Genomic DNA, 23,673 nt, shown 5'->3' with positions numbered 1-23,673 from the left:
AGGGCTGTAGGTGGAAGCTGAATCACTGCCCTTGAAATTCCTCATGCCCAGTTAATTATAAGCCCAGGCTGGATTCACAATACTGAGTTGTTAAAACCTTGGCGCGGGAGGCGGAGATGGCGGCGGCTTGACCTGAAAATGGGCATGGTTTGTAAACACACCTTGAATTTTTTTCTCTCTCTACCCGTGAGACTGTTGGGGAGGCTGGAATGAGAGGTGGTCACCTTAGCTTGCTGGTGCCAGAGACATCAGCCAGCTGGCTCTGTGTGCGCGTCCCACTGTGGAACAGGAGATGAGACCAGTGGCTCTGATCCTTAGTGGAGCTACACCAATTCACATCAACTGAGCATCTGGCCCATGTACTCCCAATGCTTTTCACAACTCACTCGTCTAATAGTCTCCTCATTGCATTCTAAAGGGATAATTTATAACAGGGTTCTCAACTAGGGGTACGCAGAGGTCTTCCAAGTGGTACAATAGCTCATCTAGATATTTGCCTACTTTTACAACAGACTACATAAAAGCACTAGAGAGTCAGTACAAACTAAAATGTCATATAATGACTTGTTTATACTGCTCTATGTACTATACACTGAAATGAGCATACAATATTAATATTCCAATTGTTTTATTTTATAATTATATGGTAAAAGTCAGAAATTTTTCAGTACTAGTGTGCTGTGACACTTTTGTATTTTTATGTCTGATTTTGTGAGCAAGTTGTTTTTCAGTGAGGTGAAATTTGCGGGTACGCAAGACAAGTCAGACTCCTGAAAGGGGTACAGTAGTCTGGAAATGTTGAGAGCCACTGATTTAGAATGTAAGAACAGCTATACTGGGTCAATGGTCTGTCTGGCCCAGTGCCAGATGCTTCAGGGAAAACGAAGAGAGTGGGACATTTATCAAGTGATCCATCCCCTGCCGTCCAGTCCCAGCTTCTGGCAGTCAGAGGTTTAGGGACACTCAGAGCCTGGGGCAATGCAGAACCCATGTGTGATTGTAGAACATAGCCCTTCCAGGCCACTCGGTGCCTTAATAAAACAACACTAAGGTGCTGGGCAGCCCGTAGCTCCTGGGTGTGACTTGCGTGGACAACCAGTGAGTCACTCTTCTCTAACTGAGGGCAGAATCGGGTCTGTTAATTAACCATAACTGGGCAACATGCCTGAGTAAATCCCTAAAAGGGTGGAAATCCCCATGCAAACATAGGGCCCAATCTTGGAAGGTACTGACCCCTTCATTTCTCGTTGTGGAGTGGAAGGTGCTCAGCACCTTGCAGGATCAGATCATTTGAAAGCAGGGAAGTGCCATAGAATCATAGAATATCAGGGTTGGAAGGGACCTCAGGAGGTCATCTAGTCCAACCCCCTGCTCAAAGCAGGTCCAATTCCCAACTAAATCATCCCAGCCAGGGCTTTGTCAAGCTTGACCTTAAAAACCTCTAAGGAAGGAGATTGCACCACCTCCCTAGGTAACACATTCCAGTGCTTCACCACCCTCCTAGTGAAAAAGTTTTTCCTAATATCCAACCTAAACCTCCCCCACTGCAACTTGAGACCATTACTCCTTGTTCTGTCATCTGCTACCACTGAGAACAGTCTAGATCCATCCTCTTTGGAACCCCCTTTCAGGTAGTTGAAAGCAGCTATCAGATCCCCCCTTCTTCTTCTTGTCTACAGACTAAAGCATAGAGGGATCTAGGGTGGTACATGGCTCGCTGGTAATATGGCCAGCTGGATTGCCCCCTCTCACTCCCTATGTGTTGGAGACTTTGAGCTAGAATCTCCCCTGCGTCTCTGTATGGCCCCGAGGAGCAGGGGTAGTTGTTACAGCTACCTGCTCACGGCATTGCCAGTTTACACCAGCCACCGCTTGGGTGTAAGTTAGAGCAACTAGGAGCTGTCCTACTTACACCACTGGGCAAGGGGCCTTATGGATGCTATTCCAGTGGAGGAGCTGCATGTCCTATGCTGGGGGGTGAGGGAGTCAGCTCTGCCAGCTTCATACCAGCAGAGAGCAGGAGTGATGGAAGCTCCTTAAAAGTGTGGGGGGGGTCCACTGGTGCCTGAACTATGGCCCCGCCCCTCTTCCCTTGAGACCCCGCCCCATACCACCTCTTCCCCAAGAACTTGTCCCCTTCTTGCTTCTCTCTGCCTGCTTCCCTCCCCCGATCGCTCGCCCTTATGACTGGTAAAAAGTGATGGGGCCTTGGCCCCCGGACTCCCCCCTGTTCCGATGCCCTTGGCAGAGAGTCTCCCTTTGCCAGGGGAAATCTCCACTGGCTGTTTGCAGCCACAGCCCAGCTCCCTTGTGGTACCTGCAGGGTACAAAGGAGCTGGATCATAACAGAGAATCTGACCTTTAGTCTTCTCTAACCTGTCCTTCAGCACTGGAACTTTTATTCTATTTACATGGGTCTGACTTGTGCCAAGAACATTTCATGGTAACTCTATGAGCCCCCAAGGATTCAGTACTGCTTAGTACTTACGTGGTGCTTTTCCTCTGGAACTCTCAAAGGGCTGTACCAAGGTGAGCACTGAGCAGTATCCCTGTTTCTCAAATGGGGGAAACTGAGGCACAAGTAGGTCAAAGGACTTGCCTATGGTCACACAGGGATTTTGTGGCAGAGCTCAGAAGGGCTCTCAAGTCTCTTAACTCTGTCTTCCCATTGGTCCACCCTGCCCCTCCCTTCCCACCATTCCAGTGATTTCATCTGGCTTTAAAATATAGTTTTGACTGGACTTTGTCTGCCCTATGGTGATTGGCTGTCCAGCCCTCCCCCTCCTTCATGGTATCTTCACCTCAGCTTCACTCCATCCCTGCCCCTGTGGCTCTTTTCTTCCTTGCCCTGTCCCCTTCTGTGCTGCGTCCCGGGGTACCCAGAATTGTGAGGCACCTAGCTACCACCTGCCCTGTGCCTTCAGGGGGGGCAGGTGCCAACTTCACTGGCAATGCAAGCGCTCCCCTCTAGGCTTACGCAGACCCCACTGTCACTACAGGTTAGCGATAGGTGCACTCCAACTCCAACCGTTTCCCTGGAGCGTCCAGCCTCTGGTCCACCGGACACTCGCAATATTCACAGATCCGCTGCTTCCAAAGAAGCAGAACACCCAGTTTCCGACCTTCCCTTCAGATCACCGCTCTACTTCCCACACCGCACGTAGGTTTGAAATCCAGTCAAAGTGTATTTAACAAATGAGAGAGATTCAAGCAATAGCAAGTAGAATTATTGGAAACAAACGGCTACCTATGAAATAAAATCATAACACACATTCCAGAAGCTAGACTTAATTAACAAGATACTCACATCCAATACAGCATCACTCACCCAAAATCCCTTTTGGGACTGTTCACTGATCTGTGTTCGTGCAGCTTCTAGCACAATGTGGCCACATTCTTGGCTGGTCCTTAAGTATGGCCGTAATAAACACAATAATAATACGCGGCTTGACCTGTTGTTAATCGTGTTTATTACGGCCCTGCCTAAGGATCAGCCAAGAATGGTGCCCCATTGTACAAACACAGAATAGCAGACGGGTACACTGAGATTCTGGCCCCTCCCCCTCCATTGCCATATAGTTCACAAAACCAGCTTGAAGAGTGATGATCTTCTTGAAAAGAAAGGCCAAGACCCCACCCTCTTTGCCAACAGAACCAGGAGATGTTGGCATCCCTCGTGAAGGAGAAAGGAAGGGCTCCAGACTGGGTTAACTAAGGGAAATTTAATGTCTAGTGATCTACAGGAGGTCAGACTAGAAAGATGATCTAATGGTCCCTTCTGATCTTAAACTCTAGGTGCTCCCTGTAAACATCCACAAGGTCACTTCACTGTTTTCCTTTGGTTCCCTCCTTAAAACTTCCTTTCCTGTGGTGCCTACAAGAAACTTGACAACGGTCAGGCTGCTGGTGTGCAGAGAGCACTGCCCGTCACAGTGACCGGAATTGTCTCATTGTTTCCTTGTAATTGTCCCCATCTGTCTGTTTGTACCCATCTCTTGTCTTCTACTTAGATCAGAAGCTCTTTTGGGCAGGGGCCATGCGTTTTTTTGTTCTGTGTTTGTACAGCACCTCACACAGTGGGGCCCTGGGCCATGATTAGAGCTCCCAGCCACTACGATAACACTAATAATAATAAATAGTAATGCATCTGTGAAGATTAGCCTCTCCAGAAACTAAACCCTGGAGGAATCAGACTGTACCTGGAATCTTCTGCAAGATTTATCTTACTTTTTTTATTATGGGCTGTGGGCCAGGTTTACAAAGCGCCAGATTCTGACAGTCCTAAGAGCATTTTGCAGCATTTTACTCCACAACTAATCCCATGGCATCGTAAAGCAGGGTGTTATTTAAGAGAAGATGTAGGACTAGATAATCTCCTTGATCCACAGCAGAGCTCCTGCTGATAGCAAGAAGGGGCTTACACAGAGATCAAGGATAGCATGTGTTCCTTGTGTAGTCACGGTGGGCTTTCCAAAAGCTCGCCCCATTGACTTAACTGTGCTCTGACTGACTTCACTTTTGCAAACCACACCCGATACTTTTAGGGCTTGCTAGTCTTTGTCCCTCACAGTAAGCATGTGTCTCCTATCTCTATTACCCTCCTTCATTCCCTCTGATTGTCTTACACCCCACTTTATCTTCAGTTGGATTGTAAGTTCTTCAAGGCAGCAGGAACTGGCTTCCAGTGTGTGCATGCCTTCAGTGCCTCGCACATTGGGTCCTAATCTTTGTTGGGGCCTCTTGGTGCTCCTACCCCAAAAATCACCTTGCAATTACTGGGGTAAAAGTGATGCTGAGGACTTTTAGAACCCCTTGCAACTGGCTATTTGCACATGTTATTAGCCGGTATCTGCAGTAACTGTACGAGTTAGGTGCATGATTTTACCTCTAAATTATTTGAAAATCTGGCTAACTTTAAAAGGTGTGGATCAGCTCCAATGGGCTGCAGAGAGGGAAGCATGTGATCAGTGTCTCTGAAAATCAAGCCATTGCTGCTGAGAAATGATACCTCCCCACCCCTGTTCCATGCGTCTCTGGCTCCTTCTGCCACGATAGAGCCTTTAACCTTCTAACCTACCTGGCTGACCACTGTTCTCCGGTAATGGACAGGACACACGGGCAGTAGCGTAGTATAGAATCACCTTTTATATTGTATTAATGACAGTTATTTTTTGCCCATGTACATGGCCGTGTTTTTTCCCCATGCTGAGTAAATTGAAGGTTGTTTCATTACTACTTTGTCATTTGCCAGCCAGCAAATGCCTTGTCAACACTAGGGACAATAAACAACCTAGAAGGCTTGTAAAATGCTTTGTGCCTATGCACTAAAATGCCCCAAGAGGTCTAACAGCTGGGTAGCACAGCCAGCCTTCCAACGGGTTTAATACCTGGTTAAAGCTTCACCATTCATTCTGAACCAGTTTGGTCCCAGTGTAGATGCTAACAAGCTGAAACAGTACAGCTAGTCCTCCTGCTATTGGCCTGGCACCATCTCCCAGAATACACTGCTGCTGGGAGCCAAGGCAGGTGTTGTGGGATAGGTACCCAGAGGGCACTGCAGTTAAAATGGTTTGGGGGCGGTTCAGCATGGCTAATGGGGCTCACTGAGCCGTTTGTTTTTAAATGGGTTCGGTTACAGCTCGTTCACTTCTCTAGGGTGGATCTGGCCAAAATGGAGGCTTAGCATGTCCAGAGTCTCCTGGACAAAGGCTCTAGGTGTATGTCTATGCTGCAGTGAAATACCCGCAGCTGACCCATGTCAGCTGACTAAGGCTCGGGCTAGGGGCTGTTTAATTGTGGTGTACATATTCAGGTTCGGTCTGGAGCACAGGCTCTAGGACCCTCCCCTTTCATGTGTACACCACAGCCCTGTAACCCGAGTCCCGTGAACCCAAGTGTGCAGTGTAGACACACCTAGTTGTTATTTAGGAATCATCCAGGAGGGAACCGTGCAGCTTAAAGACTATTTTCTTCGCAAAATGATCCCTTGGCATCTCCAAGTGGAAAGCAGCAGCACCAGTCTTTTAGAGAGAGATTCCAAACCTGAAAAGCACGGGGAGGGGGGTGTATTTTTCTCCCCGCAGGTAGGAGAGAACTGACTGGGCCCTGTAACGCCATTTGTTAGCGCGGTTTCGTTCCTCGGCCAGTTTTGGGTCGCTTGGGTGAAGTTGTTTCAATTTGTGACGGAGGAGGAGGATGTTTGGGAGATGGGGGGCTCAGACTCAAAGTGAGCTGTGCTGACTCTGCCTTGTGTTGCTGGTTTCTAGTGAGCTGTGGCCAGTGCTTCGGGGGCAGCAGAGGTCACAAGGGGCTGCAAACCCAGCCAAAAGAAACATTTTTGAATTGATTCAGGTTGCTGGGAGGTGTGCTTTCAGCACTATCCTGCCAAAGCTGTTGCTCCCAGATTACAGAGTAGCAGCCGTGTTAGTCTGTATTCGCAAAAAGAACGGGAGTACTTGTGGCACCTTAGAGACTAACAAATTTATTTGAGCATAAGCTTATTTGTTAGTCTCTAAGGTGCCACAAGTACTCCTTTTCTTTTTGCTCCCAGATTAGAATCAAAGCCTCACCCCCAGTGGACATGGTGGCTCTGAAGGGCAAACCGGAATGTTTGTTTGAAAACAAATGCAACTGGACTAGATCCTGCCAGATGCTCAGTCACAATCATTAGCAGCATTTCAGGCCCACACCTACCCCCTTTCCCATCTTCTCGTTCTCCAACACCACTTCTCTGCAGTCCCTTTATTGCTCTGCTCACGCATGCTGGTGACCCGTGAGGGAAGTCCTATCTCTCTGGCTAAGGAAAAAAGCAAGTCTGTCCTCACTGGAGATCACTTGCTGTGTGTTTTTATTTTTTGCTTCACTTTCTCATTTCTACCACACAAGGAAATAATGTCTCCATTAGTCACACTTTAGATGAAAGTGCCAAGGATTGCAGGGTTGCCATCTCATGGTTTGACAGCGAATCTCTTATCATTCTTCTGGGCTGAAGGATCACGTAAATTGGAAAGAATCTCAGTTTGCAGTTAAAAAAAAAAATAGATTTCCAGGTCCTGTGGTTGTGGGGAAAAGTCAGAAAACATGAAACTTAAAAGCTCAGACACCAGCAAGCAAATACAAACACCACCAAGGTGTTAGTTCGAAGCCAATCTTACAATTTGGAAGGGGTCCAATGCATGATTTTTAAGTTTTGAAAAGCATGACAGGTGTGGAGAAAGTCAATAAGGATGTGTTATTTACTCCTTCTCATAACACAAGAACAAAGGGTCACCAAATGAAATTAAAAGGAAGACTTGTGGCATCTTAGAGACTAACAAATTTATTTGAGCATAAGCTTTCGTGAGTGAGCTGTAGCTCACGAAAACTTTTGCTTAAATAAATTTGTTAGTCTTTAAGGTGCTACAAGTCCTCCTTTTCTTTTTGCAGATACAGACTAACACAGCTGCTACTCCGAAACCTATCAAATGAAATTAATAAACAGCAGGTTTTAAAACAAACAAAGGAAGTATGTCTTCACACAACCACACAGTCAACCTGTGGAACTCTTTGCCAGAGGATGTTGTGAAGGCCCAAGGGTTCAAAAAAGAACTAGATAAATTCAAGGAGGATAGGTCCAGCAATGGTTATTAGCCAGGATGAGCAGGGATGGTGTCCCTAGCCTCCGTTTGCGAGAAGCTGGGAATGGGTGACAGAAGATGGATCACTTGTTTATTACCTGTTCTGTTCATTCCCTCTGGGGCACCTGGCATTGGCCACTGTCAGAAGACAGGATACTGGGCTAGATGGACCTTTGATCAGACCCAGTATGGCTTTTCTTATGTTCTTATTATTTGGGGTTGGCGATCCTGGGAGCGAGGCACGAGAAACTCAGCTTCCCGATGGCTGCAGCTTCCTGCTTTCTGAGTGGGTGGAAATGATCCCACTTTTTCCACAGAGTCCACCGCGCATCCCGACAGATTGGGCATGGAGGGAACAGAGCAGGGATCTGATCCACTCTGTGTCACCAGATAACACTTAGGGCTAAGTATCTGAATGGGGGAGGGGTCAGCTGCCATTTTTGGCCCTTTCCTTCCCTTGATTTCAGGGACAGCAGAAGCCACTAAGCAATCTATCCTAACCCTAAACTCTAAAAGTCAAGGGGGATAATGGCTGTTGACTGGATCTTCCTCTCCTTCCCTCACTGCCGGGTAGGCATCTGTGGCTGGGCAGGCCTTTGTGTGTTATATTAAATTTTTTAAAAGGGTGAATTGATTCCCCATGTGTAAGTCCACAGACTTCATGGCGTTGCTTTGGATTTACACTGGTGTAAATGAGATGGGAATCAGGCCCATCGACAGCACTCAATACATAACCAACCCCCGGGGCTCAATTCTAATCTCACTTGGGTGGCTTCATTGGGGCTGCTCCTTATTGACCAGTGCACCAAACTCAGATCAGAATAGGGCTGGATGCGTGCTGGTGATTGGTTTACCGCTCTTTAGCAACATTGAGACCATGGGACAGTGCCCCAGCCCCATTGTAGTTACCGTGAAGCACAGCTTTGAGCACATTGCAAGATCCCTTGTGATACAGGCTGATTTAAACCATTGCCAGTTTCTGCTTGTTTCTTTAAGTGCTTTAAAATAAAACCCTGGCACAAAATCAAGTTACTGGGTAAGATTATTTCTTTAGACTCTCCACAGGGCAGATCTTCCACTGCTGCAAACTGGTGCAGCTCCACTGTCTTCAGGGAGAGCAAAGGATGTGTCCCAAGGACTGTGTAGATGCTGCACCCTTCCAGTTGCTGTTGACACAGAGCAGGATCTCCCTGACGTGACATAGGCTATCACCGCTCTTCACCTGGCTCAATGTAGACTGTAGATGGGCTTTGCTATAACGCCTGTCTCAGTTCCAATCGTTCCTGCAATGCTCCCATGAAGAGTTTCCCTCTCCTTAAACATTCAGGAGACTTTTGTAATTAAATGCCCAGCGGGCATAGGCCACGTGACCAGAAGGGCTATTCTTACTGCAAGGTCAAACACGTTTACCCCTGTAAGATTTTGGTAGCCTGCTTTCACGACTCAGTCTTCTGGTGCTGCTATCCTTTTTCTTTTATTAAAGCAGTTGAAGGCCGGTGTGGCAAAGCAATGAGCTGTTTGCTGGATTACTTGACCTTCCTTAAGAATGTGTAACATAAGCAGCTGGTTCTAAAACTGTCTGCGTGAGTCTTGGCTTCAGTGTTTAAAAATGAGTCTAGCACATTGGGGCTGACGGGATATTTTCTCGGTGCTGTAATGGCTTGAGCCAAAGCCCACAGAAGTTGTTGAGAACCTTTCCATTGTCTTCAGTGGGTGTTGGAATGGGCCCTGGTCTAGAAATGTTGGTGAACAGCCCAGGAAAGTCTCCACAATTCAGTTGGCTAGTGTGATACTTTTTTTTTTTTTTTAAATGTGTCCAGCTCTGTTAACGAAAAGCCAGAACTTGCAGCCCTTGTGGGAGGAAGGGCTGTATCATTAGTTATAACTTGGCTGACAGGCATGCCTAGAGGCCTCACTGTGTTAGGTGCTGAACGTATATCCTAGTGAGAAAAAGTCTCTGCCCTGATGAGCTCACAATTTAAATAGACAAGGCACAAAGGGGTGGGAGGACACACTGAGTCACACAGAGTGGAAGTGACTTGCTCAAGATCATACAACAGGTCAGCAGAACTGGGAACAGTACACGTCTCCTGGTCGCCTGGACCACGCTATTGTAGAATTAGGTCCTCAATACAAACTAGGAATGTTCTGTGCGAGTGGGCGCAGTTCATACAGTACTGGCCCATGCGTTAAGGCAGTGCCACATTTGTATTCAGCAGGCATAACTAACGTTAGTTATCATCGTGAGATTGTGACCGTGCTCTGTGATATTATTTTTCTACTTGTTCCCTGGGGTGAGCGTTCTCACTGGCAGGACCTCAGCTGGGAAACTCCTTCCTAGAGCCTTACCCTAGTTGCGTTCAGAACAAAGTGTGAGACCTGATGAGAGCTTAGCTATTCAGTAGAGTCTGATTAAGGACCTTACTATTGATTGGTTAGTTGTTCATCAAGTGCTTGGAACACACAAAGACCCCAGAAGTGCTGAGTCATGTTTGAGTCTTACATTTGTATAGGGGCTGTCATCCAGACAAATCCCAGAGCATCTTAGGATATGTCTATGTTGCAGCTTGAAACATGCCTCCCAGCCTGGACAGAAAGACTCACGCTAGCTTTGCTCAGGTTAGCGCGCTAAAAATAGCAGTGTGAATGCAGTGGCTCGGGCTAACCGCCTGAATACAAGCTCGGGTGGCTAGTCTGAGCCATCCACTCGTGCTGCAGTGTTCCCGCTACTATATTTTAACGTGATAGCTTGAGCAAAACTGGTGAGAGTCTTGTCTACCTAGGTTGCGAGGCACCCTCCCAGCTGCAGGGTAGCCATACTTTACAATTGCCAGTAGCGATTTGGATCTCCCAGTGTGGCCACCTCTAGGGTGAAACATGGCAGCTGTTGAACAGTGCACTACAACACTAAACAACAGTTAAGGACAGGAAAGAAAGAAGTAAGTAAAATCAATAGAAATTGTATAGGGACTGTAGAGAGACAGAATGTAAATAGCAAAGCTGGTGTTTAGCAAGGAGAATGAAGTTAATACCCCTACTTTTGCCAAACATGCTGTGGATCTTTGATGAGTACAGAGTGGCCTGGACCTTGGTTTTATGTTTCCACGTCCTCCTGAGGCACTGGTCTGAGTATCTCTTCCAAGGGAAGAGCTCCACCTGCTGAATAAGTAACACCATCAATAAGTACTTTAGGACTTATGCTGTTAGGTTCAGTTTGATTGTTAAACTGTTGCTCTTGTGTCATAATAATAATACCTAGCTCTTGTCTAGCACTTTTCATCAGTAGATCTCAAAGCTCCTCACAAAGGAGGTCAGTGTTATTATCCCATTTTGTAGATGGGGAAACTGAGGCATAATGAGGAAACGTGATTTACCCAAGACTACCGAGCAGGTCAGTGGTAGAGCCAGGAATTGAATGACTGGGTTTTCTAAGTCCCAATCCAGTGCTCTATCTGCTAGGCTGCACTGCCTCCCCCAAGACAGGATAAGAAATGGGAATATCTGAAGATGTGGGCTATCTGGAGTAGCTGTAGTGTGGGCTTTGAGCAACTGAGCTAGCACACAGATAGTTACTTGCCCAGGAGAACACCATCCCCAGCCTCTCCAATTTTACCCTCAGTCTCAGCCTTCCACTGGATGTTGTCCTGTACAAGCAATGAACCTACCAGCCAAGTACAAGCCCTTGCAGTACTCCACACCTTCCCCTGATCAGGAAATCCCCAGCAATCAACAGTTAGGACAGAACAGGCTGTGTGATTGTAAAGCATCTTCAACCCAAGGGATGCATAGCAGGATGATCAAAGGGCACGTGAGGAAAAACTGAGTGCATGTCCTTGAAACAAGTTGATCTGCTCTCTCATTTCTAGCACAGAAGAGAAAATTGAACTGACTTTCGTCTTACCTGTTTTCTTAAGTGAAGGTGACGCTTTCCCCATTTCTAGGCAGGAGCAGCTGGGAAAGAGTCATGGGAGGCTTCCATTTAAAAAACAACAGCAACAACAAAACCTAGCTCTCATGGTTGCAAAGTTGGCCCTCTGTATGTGAGTGCAACATAAATTTATGCCGTGCTGCCTGCCTGAGTCTGCAGGCTGACAGCGCCCATGCTGCCACTGCTGCCAATCAGAATCGTGTGGTTAGCTATGAAACTGGCAAGAATCAGATCAAGTGTTGCTGGTTGGGAATGCTTGGAGCAGCAGGAGGGGTAGAATCTGGATAATACACTTGTGACTTCTCTGCTTGGGAGGAATGCAGCCATCCAGAATCAAGCTGATAAAAACCCCAGCCTGCCATCACGTAGTCCCTACAGGATTTTGTGTGTGTGTGTGTGTGTGTGTGTGTGTGTGTTTTGCATGGCACGATGGACTCTTGTATGATTACATAATTGTCAGGAACACTTTCCAATCCAGGCAAAAGTGCACTAGTGCCCCTTTACCCTTCCTCCTTCCTCTACTCCCTCTGTTCTTCTCTCCTGTTTCCTGGGTGGTCTGGGAAAGAAGCATGGATGTGGGGCTGCTCTTCCTGTGGGCGGCTTGTGGGAGCAGGAGGGGAAACCAGTTGAGTGGGAGGATTTATTTTATTCACCAGGAGAGTACATGTGAGCAAGATTGTCTCCTAAGGGAGCTGTGACCTGTCCACAGAGTGTTTGTTATGATGGTATGGAAAGCATTGTTATGATGGCCCTCTCCAGCTGCTTCCTTCTGAAAAGAGGCTGAAAAAACTAGCACTGTTTACCTGAGAGAGAGTGATGAAGGCATTAAAAAATAACGATTGGTCTCGAGAAGATGGATCGACCTCTGCTATTTGTCCTTCCTCTCAATACAAGAACAAAGGCACAGTCAATGAAACTTAAAGGGGGCAAGTTTGCAAATTGAGTAAACGGAATATTTTATATACAATGAACGGCTAGCCTGTGGAACTCATTGCCACAAGACATTGGTGAGGCAAAGAGCTTAGCAAGAGTGAGAAGCTTGTTGTCTGCCTAGAGCAGCAGATTTCTGTATCCACGGGGTTGCTGAGCCATCAGAGGTTGGGAGTAACCTTGTATCTTCAGGTCTTGTTTTATTTCTTTTAAATAACTTTAAAATAATGGAAGCATTGTGAGAAATCCATTTTCTGTGAAAAAAGAGGGTAAACTGGCTAGCACATGTGGTTTGTATCACTGCCCCCCTCTGGAGAGAATCAGAATTTCTCAGCTGTGTGACTTAGTCCGTATACCGTTAATGCTGAGTCTCCTTTAGCTTAGATGGTAGAGGCCTGTGCTCTCAAAATAAGAGGAGCTGAGTTCTATCCCTGCTGTCACCATGATGTTCAGCATTGACCATCACATGTCACATGGGCAACCGTGAAGTCCAAGGGAACCAAGTTGCAAACCCAAATGAGTACAAAATACTTGTGGAAGGACTCTGAATGCAGGGTCCAAGGTGATGTCATGATATGAAAGGTTGAGTAATGGACTATTTTTTGCGAGAGGATACCAGACTGGATGGATCATTATCCAGCTCCAGTATGGCATTCCTTAGGGCTGAGGTCATGTATTGCATTTGTGTGTAGCAGCTTTCATCCCGAAGGATTACAATACACCCTACAGCTACACAGGAGTCAGTTCTGCCACTTCAGCTATGGGAGGTGCTGAACACTACCCAGCTGTGTAGGACAGAAAGTGGAAAATAACTTGCCCAGCTGAGACTTCAGGGGGAGCTTAGATGGGCAGAATGTGCCGAAATAAGAATCTGGGGCTAACATCCTTAGTCTAGCGAAAAGCTCCATGGGAACTATTTCCATGAGTGCTCAAGGCTTGCTCCTGTCTCCTGTAGAAAATAGTGGCTCTTCTACAAAGTATTAAGTGGGTTCTGATGTATCAGGGAGAAATTCTCTTGTTTGAATGCAATTATCTAAACATGATACAAGAGGGGAAAAACCTTATGACACAAGAAAGTTACCCCTAAGATGACAGTGGAGATTTTTCAGATTCACAGCTCACTTGTTACTAAAGTAAATGGCAAAGAGTCTTTTGGGGTCACTAAAAACTCGCTCTAAATCACCCCTTTCCAAAGAGAGATTCACCCAGTCACTGTCCATCCAGTTAGTCAGTCAAGATGAGCCTGATTCAAGTCCGACTGGAGTCAGTATGGTTTGTTTCATTTGGAGTTGGATTGAACTCTTGGTCTGTTGAATATTTGTCTCTTGCTCCTGATTCCCCTTTTCCCTAGTTTTAATAATGGATCAGATCTGTAGCGTGGTTGGCCATCAGAGGTCAGATTCAAAGGCCACTGAAGTCAACAAAAAGGCTCCTAGAGACATCAGTGGGCTTTGCATCAGACCCCAGGTGAGCACATTACTTACTTAGGTTGTAAGCTCTTTGGGGCAGGGACTACCTTTGTGGTATGTGTTCCTACAGTGCCTAGCACAATGGGGCATTGTTCCCTTGTTGATGACCTCCAGGCACAATCACAATACACATAATAAGCCTGATTGATACACCCGGTTAGGAGTAGGATGCTCCCTGGAAATTACTGCCCTTTTACTACTAGGCAGTAACTGGGATATCTGCCCCAGGAAGGCCCAGTGGATTAGATGCACTTCATTTGCCTAGTTGCAATAGCCAGTTTTGTGGTTCACAAAGCACTTTATATCTTTCAGAGTCTGTTTCAAGTGCACCGATGGGATTTTTACACATGTAACTCCTAATGCATCCAAATCTGTGAAGAGAGAGAAAGAGACAGCTCAGTCTGAGCATAGTTCTAACCAAGACTTGGCAAAAGGACTGATGCTTCAACCTCTCTAAAGGTTTGGAGGTCAGTTTAGATGAGCACCCATAAGTCTGGTTGTTTGGCAGGACTTTGTCTGAGCTGTCAGAACTATATATCCTGTTTGAGTCCATCCTCCTGCAGAGAGCTGAGTTTCCACCCTTTTCCCAGAAGCTTTCAATTTCTGTTTTGTTGTTTGGGGTTCATTGGTGCTATCTTAATACAACCAGGAATCCAGGCTAGATGTTGTATGGATAAGTAGCAAAGACAACTCATAGTCTCAGCCCAAAAGACTCTGCAGTCAAAGTGTCAGGATGCAACAGATGGACAAAACAGACAAGTAGGATACGGGCAGAAGAATTGGGAGGAAGAAGTAACCATAAAACAGAGTCAATTAGAAGTCTCAGCTTTAAACGTGAAAGCTTGCCTCCCTCACCAGCAGAAGTGGGTCCAATAAAAGCTATTACCTCACCCACCTTATCTCTCTCACCAGTGCCAGACAGGAGTGACTTGTCGGTATAATGGCAGAATGGTTCTGATATATAGGAACCCTACCTGAAAACCTAAATCTGCAAAACTGGTCTGTGCCTATTTCCCTATCTGTAAAATGTGAGTAGAAATACTACAGTACTGCACAGGGGTGTTGTGAAGGTCTTTTCATCCATGTAGAGTCCTCTGAGTTCCTCAGATGAAAAGATCACAGAACGGCAAAATGTTAGCCAATGAATTCAGATGTACCTGCTTACAGTTTGCTACCAATTGACATTAAACGGTTTCTTGTTGAACACTAACTGCAAGTATGTTCCAAACAGCACATTAATGTCAGTAAGCCTTTTACATGGGCAGGTTTTTCAGTTAGCTGCTGTTTTTTTCAGTTAGCTGCTATCAGTTAACTCCCTCTTGCCTGCCTTTGCCCTGTGAAAGCCAAAGACCAAACAGCCATGACCTTTCTTGTTAGTTTGGAGAGCCTGCTAAATACACCTGGGCTGTGGGCTTACAAAGGGCTTTTGCTCTGTTTTCCTTGGGATTCGCTTTTGAAAATGGACATTGATGAAAAGGGTGCTGTTTTTTATTTGTCTCTCAGGCAAAGTATTGTAGCTGGATGGGTAGATTTGATTGTCAGCTCTGTGTATTGGAAAACCTTACTTGGGCTTCCATCATGAGTTCCTTGCACATCCAGAGCTCCTTCAGTGGGAGTTTTGGGTGTGCAGGAAATGAAGGCTCGATGCCCATGGAAGCTACTGGGAGCGATGGATGTACCAGGAATGCCATCTAGCTCTTGATGGGGGAGAGCAGGAGACTGAGGCTGACTGCAGTTTTGAATATAGTTGCAGGCAGGCTGAAAATACAGCAGGGACAGCGTTTTGCCACTGGCTTCAATGGAGTCAGACTATCACCCAGAATTTGTTTGCATTAGACACAACAAATCCTGCATCATGGCAGAGGGTTAGACTCGATGACCCTTGTGGGTACCTTCTAACCTTGCGGTTCTATGATGGCTTACATAGGTTCTGTTGCCTTTCAGAACTTTCTTCCAACCTCAAAAACAGTTCAGTTAGACTTGAGGGCAAAGAATTGTAAAAAGGTCATAATTTGTGTTCTAAGATTAATTACTCTGTACTCATATGCAGTTCTCTTATTTGGTTGGGCTTGCCCTTTAACATACAATTGTGCTCTGAAAAGTGGCTCTGTAAAAATGCTTTTGTGGGATTCCATGGTTGTGCCTCAGTGGTTCCCGATCAAACATGCTCACTCCACAAGCAAAACCATGAGTTTCCCAGCTGCTGGCCCTGCAGCCTCAGCCTGGGATCTGAAAGCCGTGCCAGGTTCAGGAGAGCAGGAGGGAGGGGATGTTTACCTCCTGTGGACTGTATTGGTGAGACTGAGACTGGAATACTGTGTCCCGTTTTGATGCCCACATCGCTTAAAAGGGATGTTGAAAAAATTGGAGAGGGTGTAGAGAGAAGCCACAAAAATATTTGAGGGCTGGAGAAAATCTTTACAGTGAGAGACTTAGAAAGCTCAATCTGTTGCGCTTGAAGATTGAGAGCTGACTTGATTACAGTGTATAAGTACCTTCAAGGGGAGAAATTACAGGTATTTTAGGGCTCTTTAATCTAGTCGAGAAAGGCACAACAAGAACTAGTGGCTGGAAGCTGAAGCCAGACACATTCAAATAAAAAGTAAGGCACAGTTTTGTAACAGTGAGGGTGATTAGTCATTATCAAGGGAAGTCACCATTTCTTGATGTCTTCAAATCAAGACTTTCTGGAAGAGGCTTTAGTCAAACACAAGTTTATTGAGCTCAATGCAGAGGCAACAGTGAGATTCAAGGGCTGTGGTACACAGGTCAGACTAGATGATTTTATGGTCCTTTCTGGCCTTAAACTCTATGAAACTTTACTTCTCATGCAGCATTACTAGTGGTAAAGGTTCTATAGGTCACGGGATGCTTTCAGAGTATGCTTTTAGTGACACCTGTGCAACCCATTGCCTTCCCGTGGGGGTTGGCATGGATGTAACTGATTGGAATTTAGTAAAGAATTCTGTTGATGAAAGAACAGGATCCAGTTTCCTCTCCCTCAAACCACACTTCAATCCAGAGACGAGGCCCAAACCACCACGTTCAGGTTCTGATCCAAACGCTCCCAAAGTTCAGGGGAGGCATGTTGTATCTGGGGTTTTGCCTTAGTCAGCTATTCCCCACCCCCAGTTTAGAACCAGGTCCAATGCTTATTGAGGTCTGTGTGAGTCTTTCTGTTGACTTCACTGGGCATTGGATCAGGCCTATAGTAACTAAGCTTAAGTGATGATCGTTTGGGATTTGCTCTCATTCAGCTCTAACCATAATAATGACTGATGAGCACAGCTGGAATGGCATGCAGTGAGTGCAAGATTCTCTGTCATCCCTGCATACAGTAGGCTAGTAAAGTAGCAGTCACTTCATTACCTGCGGTGTTATTAACGTTGGGTGGATACAGTGGAGATTTGTCAAGATGTCACATTCTGTAAAAAACCTGAGAGCATCAAAGAAATGAGGCCTGAATGTCCCAGTTCTGCAGCCAGCAAGGAAGGAGCTACCACGAAATACAGGGGATAGCAGAGTGGCTTAACTCTTTTGGCTTAACTCTTCAGCTAAACTCCAGTGCACCCTGTCCCGGAGCATGGATGTGTGTGTGCTCCCTCTACTCGATGGCACACCGTAGTGCTGCTCCTCTATGCATCAGGGCCCATTCCGTTGAAATAGTAGCAAGATTCTTTCTTTAACTGAGATCTGGGAACATGCATCGTTGGAGCGAGAGGTTGTAGTTTCTCTTCCCCATGTCCCTGGTGTATGGTTACCGGATGCCTCATGTCTGTGTCCTGTCTGCTAGGAAGTTTATACACACACACACACACACACACAGAAGCAAGTCCAACAGTATTCTACTGGCCGATGTCTGGTCCCACTAACTGATACCGCTAACAGTGTTGGAGGAAGAGGGATCTCAGATTTACATGGTGGCTTTTGAGGACATTTTGGCAGGGACAGAGTAAATTACTTTTCATGATTTTTAACTGTGTTTCCTCTCCAGCATTTGTTAATACTGCCCTAGACTCTTTGTTCTCTACTAAATCTGTCCTCTTCCATATAGTAATCTATCTTCCCCTCATCCCTCCACTTCTGTTTCAAATGGAGCTGAAATTTTCATGGCCCTTTTCATTTAACATCTCTTACCTTTATTTCTATAGTACATCATCATGCCAGAATGAGACATTGTTCCTCCAAGCAGAACAACTCTCTAGGAATAATGTCATCTATTTAATTACGCTGTAGAACCAACAGAGGAAGCACTAAATATTATGTTTATGTAGGTCCTACAAAAATGTGGCCAGCATGTTTATTGGTAATAGAATGTTTGATTTTTAAAAAAAATCTAGCTAATGAGGGCCCAGAGAACTCTCTCCATTGATTATAACTATTATGAAAATGGGGCAGATATTTGACCTTCAAATACCCTTGACAATAACTCTATTCTTTAAAAATCAAACAGGGACCCCATGCTTTAGTTTTGATGCAAATTCACTGAATTTTTCAGGCTAGTTATTAGAATTTTGTATTCCTCAGATAACGGATTGATTCCTTTCAGCAGCTGGAATGGCACAAAGGCTATATATGTCTTCCAAATTTGTTTGTAGTTACAGTGTTAACAATTAACCTATTAGATGAAAAATAGTGAGGTCTTTATAATCTGGCCTAGTTCGCTGTTCAACTGCTTATCTGAAAGCTTTTTTTAAAAAATTCAAATAATTTTAGACTTTGCAAACGAATTTAGCTAAAGCAGATCTGATTATACAAGAGTAATCAAATCAACATAATTGTTTTTATTATTGTAGCACCTAGAAGCTGCAACTGAGATTGGAGCTCCATTGTGCCATGCACTGCACAAATACATAGTGAGAGACCATTGCTGCCCTAAAGAGTTTATGTGCTAAATAAACCAGAGGTTGGCAATAAGAAGTCTGATCATCCTTAGTTCACAGATAGAAAACTGAGACACAGAGAGATTAAGTGACTTGCCCACAGCCCCCCAGTGAGTCTGTGGCAGAGCCAGAAATTGAACCCTGATCTCCTGAGTCCCAATCTAGCATCTTAATCACAAGATGATATTTCCTTGCCACTTTTAGAATTTAAGGCACTCCTACTGCAGTGATGGGCATGCAGTATATTCCTAGGCAGATAGAAGGGTGATTGTATTAATTAGATATTGGGCCGGTAGGATGATGTTAGAGCCATCTTTTCTGTCACAACATTAGAGAGTTAATTTGGGGTCTGTGCACTTTTGCAAAAGGATTTGCTGGGGAGCCTGCTCCAGTATAATCCATCCAGACAAAGGAATTCCTCTCCAGCTTTTATTAAACAAAAAGAGTTCAGATTGAAATACTCGGAAATGGAAAGTTAAATCAACATTCATTCTGGAAAGGTTCCCTTGTCCTCCTTTTGTGTTTGCATAAAGCCTCTTAATCCAGGTTTTCATTTAAAGCCCCTTGGTAACCAAATGCCCTTTCTGGGGAAGTGGGGGAAGAGCTGGTTCAATATTGATTTTTGTCTTAGTCATTTTTGTAGGATGCATCCTGCTGTTAAGATAAACATAACATAGAAGGGAGGATTGCAATGAATGGAAAACCTCTCTCTCTCTCTCTCCCCCTCTCCCTCTCCCTGATGCTTGGTCCAGTTGTGTGCTGCGGATGGGATACAACAGAGAGACAGGTCGGTCGCTAACAAGTTGCTTTGCCCTTCAGGCCTGGTCTTGATTCCCAGTCTGAGATGACTTCTGGCTGGTATGTTCCGATGCCCTCTCACTTAGGTCTCCCCTGCATCACCATAGGGTAACTCAGACTATTTCAGGCTGCCAAGTGGGTTGCCATCATGATATAATGGAAGGTAGTCTGTTCCAAAGCTGGTCAAGCTTAAAACCTATTAGACAGAAGGGACAATCTAAACAGACAAGCAAAATGTTGTGGGTTATAGATTCGTAGATTCCAAGGCCAGAAGGGATCATTGTGATCATCTAGTCTGACCTCCTGCATAACACAGGCCAGAGAATTTCCCCACAGTAATTCCAAGAGCAGATCTTTTAGAATAGCATCTATCTGTCTACTCTTGTTTAAAATCTGTAGGGTTCAGCACAACGTAGTTCAGAGCAGCATTGGTGGAGAGAAGGGGTCTCACTTGGGCACCTAAAATCATCGCCAACATTTCCAAAAGTGGCTTCTAATAGCCATCTAGCGTTTTGAAGATGGGATAAAAAAAGATAATAAAAGTGCTAAGAGAAGGATGGATGGTCTTGTGGTTAAGGCTCTGATATAGAAGTAGTAAATATGTAGCTAACAGCTATATGCCAGTAGCTTTTGAGAGGAGACTAGAGTAAGGTAGAAAGGCAGTGGACTGAGACTCTGGAGGCTTGGGATCAGTTCCTGGCACTACCACAGACTTCCAGGGTGACTTTGGGATCTCTGTGCCTCAATTCCCCATCTGTTAAAGGGGATGAGCATGTTTCCCTTCTCCCTTCTCCCACCCTGGGCCCATGTTCTCTATTTAAATTGTCAGTCCCTGTACCAAAGACCTATCTCATAACCTGTGAATGTACAGTGCCTAGCACAATGCAACTCTGATCTCAGTCATCGCCTCTAGACTCTGCTGTAATATCAGTCATGGACCTTGTGGTTACAACGGCTGTCCCTATGTATCTGGGGGTTTGTGCAGCCCCCATGGCATATCATTGGGTGTACATGAAATGTGACCAAGAAAAAGTGCGCTAGGGACCTTCATCTTTCCTCCTTCCGCTCAACCAAGAGAGAAGTTTTGTGACCACTTTCTCTCTGGGGAGCTGCCCTGCGGAGGGAAGGTGCCAGCTGGACAGTGCTCAGGCTCCCTGAGAACTGGCTACAGCCAAATAAATTCTGTTTTGCCAGACGACAAGAGCCTGGCATAGCCCCAAAGCATTAGTGAGGGATGTGTATGATATGCAGATGACAAACACCTGTCCTCAAGCTGGTAGGTTCATTCCAGATGTTTTTTAAACCCTTTTCAAATTTTGCTATGCAAAAGATTACCGGCAAAGATTGCAAAATGTTGCATTTGCCAAAACTTGACTTTTCAGTAAACAAATATATCAATAGCCCTTTTGATACCAGTCTTCATGTTTTCCATTAAAATTCCAGAGGAAAAATTCACATTTAAAAAAAAAAGTGTGGTGGGTGGGGGGAGGCAAACCCTTCAGAGCAAAAACATCTTGGCTATTTTGCAATGTTTCAGGAAGTAGGCATTTGTGTTTTCCAACCAGAGGGCTCGATTCGGTGAATAGCGCTTTACTCCAGGAGCAGTCAGTGAATTGCTGAAGGAAGGGCACAGAATCTGGCTCCGAACGATGGCTGGCTGTCAGTCACTATGTGTGAGGGGCTTGGGTGTTGGCTTCTTTCTGGGTGCCCGCAGAGCGGAGAGTGGTGGTGAGAGTAACTTTGAATGGATGTCGTTCAGCCGCATGTTATGGGCCGGGGTCTGCTATCTGCCCAGGTGTTGACAAGGCCTATGGCTTTTCCTCTACCGCAAGGATGGTCAGCTTTAAGGTGGGAGAAGGCCACAAAATCCACTAAAATGCTTTGATGGGTTGTGTCCTGTCCAGGAGTTGGGATGAGTTGGAGAGCAAGCCCACCCCGTATTCACCCCATGGCTCCTGTCCCACAGAGTTGGGCCCAGCGCCCTACTCTGTCCCATTTTTGTCTCTCACCACAGCGCTACATGACAAGTGCAAGGTCCTCCCCCGCCGGCCGGCAACCCTCCCTGCTCCCTTCCTGGCCCTGGCCTACCAAATCTCATCCCCAAGCTGGGTTGTGGCAGGCCAGACAAAATGATCTGGCGGGGCCGGATGCAGCTCCCAGACCACCAGTTGCCCATCCATGATCTATGGTATGAAGCAAATGTAAAAGCTGCTTCTAACAAGATGTCAAGCTCCTACCTGAATCCCAGCAGGCAAGGAGTTAACTCTTGGTTTAGCCCTCATCCAGGTAGACAGGGCAGAGATGCAAAGTAGGGATGGAAGCCGAAGGCCTAATCAGGCCCTTGGAGTCAAGCACTCTGCCCATTGGACTCAGTGGAAAGAGAGACTCAACCCCCTCCCCCTCCGGCGCAGTTTTATAGGAGCAGAGAGGCCAGGTGTCTCTAGGGAGACAGGGTTCCCCAGTTGTTTGATTCCTGGGTTTTAGCCTGAGCCGGGTCTGGTTGCTTTTGTTGATGGCCGTGGTGGACTGGCTCAGGGGGTTGCTTCGAGGACCCACCACCTTTTGGGTTAGCTCCTCAGCTGGTGTAAGCTGCCATAGCTCCTTCAACTTAATGCTTGGTCAGTTTTTACACCAGCTGAAGATCTGTCCCTTGTCTCTGATGCCCGTTGGAAGCCAGCCCAGGACGGTGGTAATTGAAAACGGTGGCCATCAGACTGGTAGCTTATAGGGGGTCAGGTGGTGGATTTCAGGACAGTTCTCAGTGGGCAAGTGTCCACATCACAAAAACCATCACATACTGTTAGCAGTCTTGGTAAAGAGGGCAGGGCAGGGCAGGTCAGATACTACAGGGAAGAGGGCTTTATAAGAACCCAAACTCATAAGTCCAGAATGGGCCTTGGGGCTGTGAAGATGGTCCCTGCAGGACAGTGTGGGACAAGCTTTCAGTGTCTCTGTGTTAGACATTGCCTGGCACGAGAGAGCTGCCTTGGGGAGTGTTAACAGTCTGTCCCTTTCACCAGCACTAAATCGACACGCCATTTTTTTAAAAAGGATAAAAGCGTCTCTCCGGTTACTTCATCTTGCCCTCAAAAAGTCAGTGTAAATGTCACCATGAAATTTACAAAGCTGATAACACTAAACTGGATTTCTTCCCCGAAACCCTGCTCATTTGATAGAGAACTTTGCATGCAAGTCTGTAACATTCTCTCCTCTTTCCTAGCACTGGGACCTTACAGTCACTCTGTGATATCAGCCACCGGCAGCTGGGATACATAAAGGACAAGCGGCCTATAAAGACCAAAAATCCTCCAAAGTCATTGAAATAAAGATTACTCTTAAACACACACGTAATTAACTGAATGAAAAGTCTTCCCTGATTAGCATAATCCTCAGGCACAGAATGGGATGAGTTTTATTTGAGCCAGTTGATTTTTTTATACATCACTTTCCTTGGTAAGAGAGAGACAAACCCAGTCTCTGCAGTGCCTGGATTTATTGTCAGGCTGAGCTCTGTCATGGAGTTCCTCTCATGTTCTTCCTTGAGACCTTATGTGATGCACAGTGAGGTGGATGCAACTGTTGCACAACTGTGTAACCTACACTAACACTTTGTGGTTGTTTGTCCCCTTCTAGTGTCTACACCATAGAATGTCAGGGTTGGAAGGGACCTCAGAAGATCATCTAGTCCAACCCCCTGCTCAAAGCAGGACCAATCCCCAACCCCCTGCTCAAAGCAGGACCAATCCCCAGTTTGTGCCCCGATCCCTAAATGGCCCCCTCAAGGATTGAACTCACAACCCTGGGTTTAGCAGGCCAATGCTCAAACCACTGAGCTATCCCTCCCCCCCATCTGCAAAAAGAAAAGAACTAATTGTGGTACTTTAGAAAGTAACAAATTTATTAGAGCATAAGCTTTCGTGAGCTACAGCTCACTTCATCAGGTGCATAGAATGGAACATAGAGTAAGAAGATATATATATACATACACAGAAGGTGGAATTTGCCATGCAAACTGTAAGAGGCTAATTAATTAAGATGAGCTATTTTCA

The 23,673-nt window shown here is 45.9% G+C and overlaps 1 protein-coding gene and 1 long non-coding RNA gene across 6 annotated transcripts in view; one reads left to right on the top strand and one right to left on the bottom strand.

Moving 5' to 3' along the window:
• LZTS3 (leucine zipper tumor suppressor family member 3) overlaps positions 1 to 23,673 on the top strand; it is a 130,215-nt gene that overhangs the window by 82,037 nt on the left and 24,505 nt on the right. The window contains exon 1 of one of the 5 annotated variants that reach the window (XM_038400617.2): positions 14,278 to 14,410. The exons of the other annotated variants lie outside the window; for them this stretch is intronic. The gene's annotated coding sequence lies outside the window, so the exon portion shown is untranslated. Of the gene's footprint in view, positions 1 to 14,277; positions 14,411 to 23,673 lie in introns of those variants that run through there. 5 annotated transcript variants of the gene reach the window in all.
• Positions 703 to 11,402, bottom strand: LOC122459759. Its single transcript, XR_006280643.1, has 3 exons — positions 11,391 to 11,402; positions 8,839 to 8,842; positions 703 to 808 (listed from the first exon to the last, which is right to left on the bottom strand). It is a non-coding gene; the product is annotated as an uncharacterized LOC122459759 (long non-coding RNA).

The sequence above is a fragment of the Dermochelys coriacea genome, chromosome 4 (assembly GCF_009764565.3).
Source record: "Dermochelys coriacea isolate rDerCor1 chromosome 4, rDerCor1.pri.v4, whole genome shotgun sequence".
Lineage (NCBI taxonomy): Eukaryota > Metazoa > Chordata > Testudines > Dermochelyidae > Dermochelys > Dermochelys coriacea.
Note: the sequence above shows the minus strand (reverse complement) of the source record. Positions and strands in the feature narration are given on the sequence as shown.